At 47.0% G+C, this 6418-nt stretch overlaps 1 pseudogene; it reads right to left on the reverse strand.

Moving 5' to 3' along the window:
- Nucleotides 1-3775: 3775 nt before the first annotated feature.
- Nucleotides 3776-4967, reverse strand: LOC144133916 (innexin shaking-B-like; annotated as a pseudogene).
- Between the last annotated feature and the right edge of the window lie 1451 nt (nt 4968-6418).

Consider the following 6418-nt stretch of genomic DNA (forward strand, 5'->3'; position numbering starts at 1 on the left):
TCCCCGATCTCTTTTCTCGCTTCCAACTTCTGACAGTGCGTACTTTCCTCAGGTCCTTTGACCCAGCCCCCGGCGTTCGTAGTCCCATTTTTCTATCCCAACCACACCTGTTTTTCACTAATCATTGGCCACGCTATCAGCTTCCGCAAGTTAGGTTCATGCAGAATCTGTTAGCCCCGCTTCAGGTTAATCTGATCTCCTTGCAACAAAGTTGCAGATGCGCAGGCTGACCCCGTCTTCTATTATGACCATGTTGTCCCGTCCCATGCCAAACATATGCACGCAAATATCCTAAATGGTCTCCTTTCTGAACACCTACAGAATTTTTATCTTCATACTGTTATCTCCACTGATGCCTCCGGCAGCTATGAGAAGGCGGTAGTTGGGATATATTCTCAGGAGCTGGCTTGGAGCTATTCCGTTCGTATCCCAGATTATACTCCTATATTCTTCGCAGAGTTTCTGGCCTTTGGTTTGACTCTTCTCAAACTTCCTAGGCATGAAGCACGGGTTCTTATTCTTGCAGACTGCCTTTCAGTTCTAGTCTCTCTACAAAATTCGGGGAACTCTTTATTGAATCGTTCGCTTAGGTTTTTTGTTCCGCGCACAGTGCGTGATATCCGCTTTGTCTGGGTACCTGGACATTCGGGCGTCTATTTTAACGAGGTGGCTGATTTATTGACAAGGTCAACTCTCAGCGCTCCTGTAATCTATCCCGTCCCTCACCTCATTCTGTTAGAAACTTCACGTTTCCAGCGCTTCCAACATATTTCAGCCAACCTGAGTGATTCATTGCTCAATACCGTGGATTTTAGCCACTTAAAGTTCCCATGGAATATCCGGTGGTGTAAATCAAGGCTTTGTGAGGTGTCAATGACGCTTCTGCGATGCAGAATCCCTCACTTGAATTTGTACTTATGCAGATGTGGGTTCGCTGCGACAAACCTTTGTGCAACATGTGGGCAAGTTGAAACTATAGATCATTTTCTCATCTCTTTTCGGCGCTTCACAGTTGCGAGAAAACAGTATTTGGATGTCCCTCTTTTGAGGTTAGGACTCCCACTGTCTCTTCCAGTTATTCTTTCGTTCTGTGCGAGCGCAAAGGGATTTCCGTTAAACAGTGTCTGCGGCTACCTTCATGATTACATATAAGTGCAACTGATCGATTACCTTGTTAGCTGTATACAAAATTTTGTCGCTTGTCCAAAAATGCTCGATTCAATTGCCAGTAATTCATATTTCTTTAATTCATTTGACTGTTCCAATTTTTCTATTGATTTAGTCTTCTCACGCTATTTTCCCCGCGCAAATACGGATCATGAATACCTTCTTCCGCAAACAAAAAAACAGGAAGTGGGCCTGGAAGAGCCCCAATGGTGAAACTAAAAATGAAATCGACTTCATACTATGCGCTAAACCTGGCATCATTCAGGATGTGGGCGTCCTCGGAAAGGTGCGCTGTAGCGACCACAGAATGGTAAAGTCTAGAATTAGCTTAGACTTGAAGAGGGAACGGAAGAAGCTAGTGAAGAAGACCATTAACGAGTTAGCCGTAAGAGGGAAAGCTCAGGAGTTTAGGATAGCGCTCCAAAACAGATATTCGGCTTTAACTGAAGAAGACGCTCTTGATGTTCATATAATGCACGATAATCTGACATCAATAATTACGGAGTGCGCAGTAAAAGTAGGCGGTAGGACAGTGCGACAGGATACCGGGAAGCTATCTCAGGTGAAAAAAGATCTGATTAAGAAGCGCCAAAGCATGACGACATCTAACCCTACCGACAGAATAGAACTAACAGAGCTATCAAAGTTAATAGCGCAAGGTAAGCGACATAAGGAAGTTTAATACGGAGAGAATTGAGCATGCTCTAAAGAACAGAGGTAGCCTAAAAGCAGTGAAGAGGGAACTAGGCATAGGTAAAAACCAGATGTATGCATTAAGAGACAAGCAGGGCAATGTCATTAGCAATATGGATAAGATAGTTAACGTAGCCGAAGAGTTCTACACAGACCTGTACAGTAGCCAATGTAATCAGAGCGTTAATGAGAAAGACAGCAGTGCACAGCAATGCGTCATCCCGCCAGTAACGAAAGATGTAGTAAAGAAAGCCTTAGAAGCAATGAAAAGGGGAATAACAGCTGGGGAGGGTCAGGTAACAGCCGATCTGTTGAAGGATGGAGGGGACATCGTGCTAGAAAAACTAGCCACCCTGTATACGCAATGCCTTACGACCTCGACTGTACCAGAAGCTTGGAAGAATGCAAACATTACCTTAATTCATAAGAAGGGAGACGCCAAGGACTTGAAAAATTACAGGCCGATCAGCTTACTATCCGTTGGCCACAAAGTATTTACTAAGGTAATCGCTAATAGAGTCAGGGCAACGTTACACTTTAATCAACCAAATGATCAGGCAGGCTTTCGTAAAGGATATTCCACAATAGATCATATTCACACTATCAATCATGTGATAGAGAAATGCGCAGAATATAACCAACCTCTATATACAGCTTTCATTGATTACGAGAAGGCATTCGACTCAGTGGAAACCTCAGCAGTCATACAGGCATTGCGTAATCAGGGGGTAGAAGAGCCTTATGTCAAAATACTGGAAGATATATATAGCAACTTCACAGCTACTATAAGCCTCCATAAAGTCAGCAATAAAGTTCCAATAAGGAAGGGCGTCAGGCAAGGAGACACGATATCGCCAATGCTGTTCACCGCATGTTTACAGTAGGGATTTCGAGGCCTGAATTGGGAACATTTGGGAATAAGAATAAATGGAGAATACCTAAATAATCTGCGATTCGCTGATGACATTGCCTTGCTGAGTCACTCAGGAGGTGAACTGCAAATCATGATCAATGAGTTAGACGGGCAGAGCAGATCGAGGGGTCTAAAAATTAACATGCAGAAAACCAAGGTAATGTTCAACAGCTTAGCAAGGAAACAACAGTTCACAATTGGCAGCGAGAGCCTAGAAGTTGTGACGGAATATGTCTACTTAGGGCAGGTAGTGACAGCTGATCCGGATCATGAGAGGGAGATAACTAGAAGGATAAGAATGGGGTGGAGCGCATATGGCAAATTCTTGCAGATCATGAGTGGTAGTTTACCAATTTCCCTCAAGAGGAAAGTGTACAACAGCTTTATCTTACCGGTACTCACCTACGAGGCAGAAACGTGGAGGCTAACGAAAAGAGTTCAGCTTAAGTTAAGGACCACGCAGCGAGCCATGGAAAGAAAAATGATAGGTGTAACGTTAAGAATCCGGAAGCGGGCAGAGTGGGTGAGGGAACAAACACGGGTTAATGACATCCTAGTCGAAATCAAGAGAAAGAAATGGGCTCGGGCAGGGCATGTAATGCGAAGGCGAGATAGCCGCTGGTCCTTAAGGGTAACGGAGTGGATTCCAAGAGAAAGTAAGCGTAGCAGGGGGCGGCAGAAGGTTAGGTGGGCGGATGAGATTAAGAAGTTTGCAGGCAAAGGGTGGATGCAGCTGGCAAAGGACAGGGTTAATTGGAGAGACATGGGAGAGGCCTTTGCCCTGCGGTGGGTGTAGTAAGGCTGATGATGATGATGAAGTACCTCATTGGGATTATCTACTGAACCTTGGCCAATCCCCCTGCGTGGGTATGTGCCATGCTTACTAAGGAGAAGAAGAAGAATTTCGAGTGATGCCTGTGCGTGTGTCCGTCGTGTCGCCGTTCGACCAACGCCAACCGACCTGCGCTTTGAATAAGCACCTTTACAAAAGCATTATTTTTTTCAGATTGGCGGTGGGGCTGAATGCACAGCCAGCGGCGCCTTCATCAGCCTTCGCGAAAGTTCGTTCACTACCTGGCTGAAGACTATCGAGTCCACGTTGGCCTACAAGGCCGAGGAGGAAGACGTCGCCAGCCGACATATGGCTGACACGACGGCCGAGATGCGCGCGTTGTCCGGGTAAAGCCAGCCCAGCAGCCGACGCCCGAGGGGCGCGCTCAGCAGTAGCAGTACACAGTAGATCCCCGCCAGTGCGCCGGCGACCAGCAGGAGCGCGTACCAGAACCATAGGAAGGCGACCAGCTTCTTGTTGAAGATGTTCAGCGGCAGGACGCAGATGGTCTCGCGGTTCTCGAGCGCTAGAGTCGCCGTACTTGAGGAACGAGCACATAGCGATCCGCGGGAAGGCAATCACCGCTGGGCTAACGAACTCACGGCCCTCACGGCGTTGCCAGCGGAAAAGGTCCCAGCCGTAGGTAAGGAGCGATCCTCCCAGCACGTAGTCCGTGAAGCCGACCTGAGCTACGACGTTGAAGATGCTAAGCGCCTCGCAGATGGGGTACTACACCAGGCAGCAACGGTTAATTGTGATTCATGTTGACCACCAGGAAGTCGACCATCTGCGACCGAAGGAGGTCTGCTCGGTCGTGCGTGATCGCCGAGCGGATGTTGAGGGCGTCCAATATGGCGGGCACCTTGCCGCCTTCCCAGACCTTCCAAAGCCAGCGCTGCGCGTAGAAGCAGAGCGCCTGGGCGAACATCAGGAAGCAGACCCACTGGTAGTAGGTGCGGTACTTGCGGCCGCCCCTGCCGGGTCCCGCTCCAAGATAGGCGACGCTGCCGTTGTACGAGACGTTGAACAGACTGCGCAGGCTGAACGTAGACTCGACCCAGCAGAAGTTCACTACGCTCTCGGGCAGCGTCGGGCAGTAGCACTCAATGGGGGTGCCAACGTATTCAATGGCAGTGAGGAGCATGCAGAATGCCATCAGGAAGGCCACTGTGATACCCCTGTGCGGACGGAAGACTTTGCCATCGATGTGCACCGTGCGCAACTTGAAAAGCTTGCTCAAGTGGCCCAGAAGGTTGAACATGACTGGTTGAATTTAGACTTTGGTGAACGGTCTCGAAAATACGAGCTTCCATCAGAGTTTATTTTTCTTCTCTGGTATTAACCAGAACTTTCAACTAACAGAACGTAGCATTTAAATCATACTAATTCTAATGCGTCAAGAAAAATTAACAGACACGAAAATACCTTCAGTATCTTTGTAGATCGGCAATTCTTCTCATGGATATTGCAGAGGGCACGGGAGTGGGGCATGTAAGGATGAGCAAAGGTTTCCTGGCAGTATAAGATGAGTGGAGAGTTTGTATTTTCTAATGTTTCGTATGCTTGCATGCATAACTGTGGAGGCCTTTATTAAGCAGTACATATGAATCTTGCCTAGTTGTGACGGCATATCTTATGGGAGCACTAGCTGAGCTAGAAGATAGCTACAAGATCTATCAAGATGTCTAAAAATTTCTTGCAAGCAGCCGACAAGCAATCAACACATCTATAAACGTTTAATAAGAGTATCAGAGGCCAGTTGACATGTTTACAAGACGGTTCATCTTGAAGATTACAAGAAGCCTGACAAACTTTTTCGGGTGTCTATAAGTTATCTTTGGGTCAGCTACGAAACATCCTCTAAAAACATCTTGTAACTCAAATAGGTGGAGTATTAGCTGAGCTAGAAGACAATTACAGAATGTCTGAAAGGTATCTGGAAATTTCTTGAAAGCCATTAATTCGATGTCTTCCCAACACAATTTTCAAACGTTCACAAACTGTTCGAAGATTCACTCAGGGCATCTTCAAGACGGGTTGGACATCTTGCCAAGATTACTACTTGTAGCCTGAAAGATGACAGTGTTCAGTGGAGTGGGTGGAGTAATGCCGAGGTCAAGATGGCCTACACGTTTAGAAGGAAGACGTTGTGGACCCGAGTATACATGTCCCGATGAAGTATATTTTGCGTCTGGCCCTGAAAACCTCCTGTGCGTCGTCTGTCATGTAGACAGCACCTGAGTAGGTACGTGCAAACATCCGGTGTTCAACGTATACGTAGTATTCCTAACTCTGCCCATGGTCTGCCGGGGCACTTAGCTCACAACCCTGAAAGTTCCGTTGATTCTGCAGGACTACCTTACCTGCTAAGATGCGATACTCGAACCACAACCATTTAGTCCTCGTCGTATATTCTTTCTTATTGCTATAAAGAAGTCCATACGCAAATACTTGCCACAATCCCAGCAGCTTTGGCCGTCATGGATAAGTCAGCAGCCCTTTGTGTCCTCTGAAAATACGATGGACCAAGGCAATCGCCCTCCCGCTTGACCCAAGAAAGTGGGCTAAGAAGTTGAACAAGCAGTTTTCAAACATGGATATTCCCACAAGCAGTCGCTTTGCTGCTCTTGCAAGAGGCGTTATCGACTTTCCTGAACGAACTCGCACGCCCCATTCCAGCTGCAGTGTACATAGTGTTGTGCGCGTGTGCTTTCTCTTCTTTTATGGACTCGAAACGCGTGCAACCTGTATATATCTATTATTGTGTAAGTGTATTTGTATATGTCCCCTCTCCCCCTATCCTTTCTTACTGG

The sequence above is a fragment of the Amblyomma americanum genome, chromosome 1, assembly GCF_052857255.1.
Source record: "Amblyomma americanum isolate KBUSLIRL-KWMA chromosome 1, ASM5285725v1, whole genome shotgun sequence".
In the NCBI taxonomy this organism is placed as follows: Eukaryota; Metazoa; Arthropoda; class Arachnida; order Ixodida; family Ixodidae; genus Amblyomma; species Amblyomma americanum.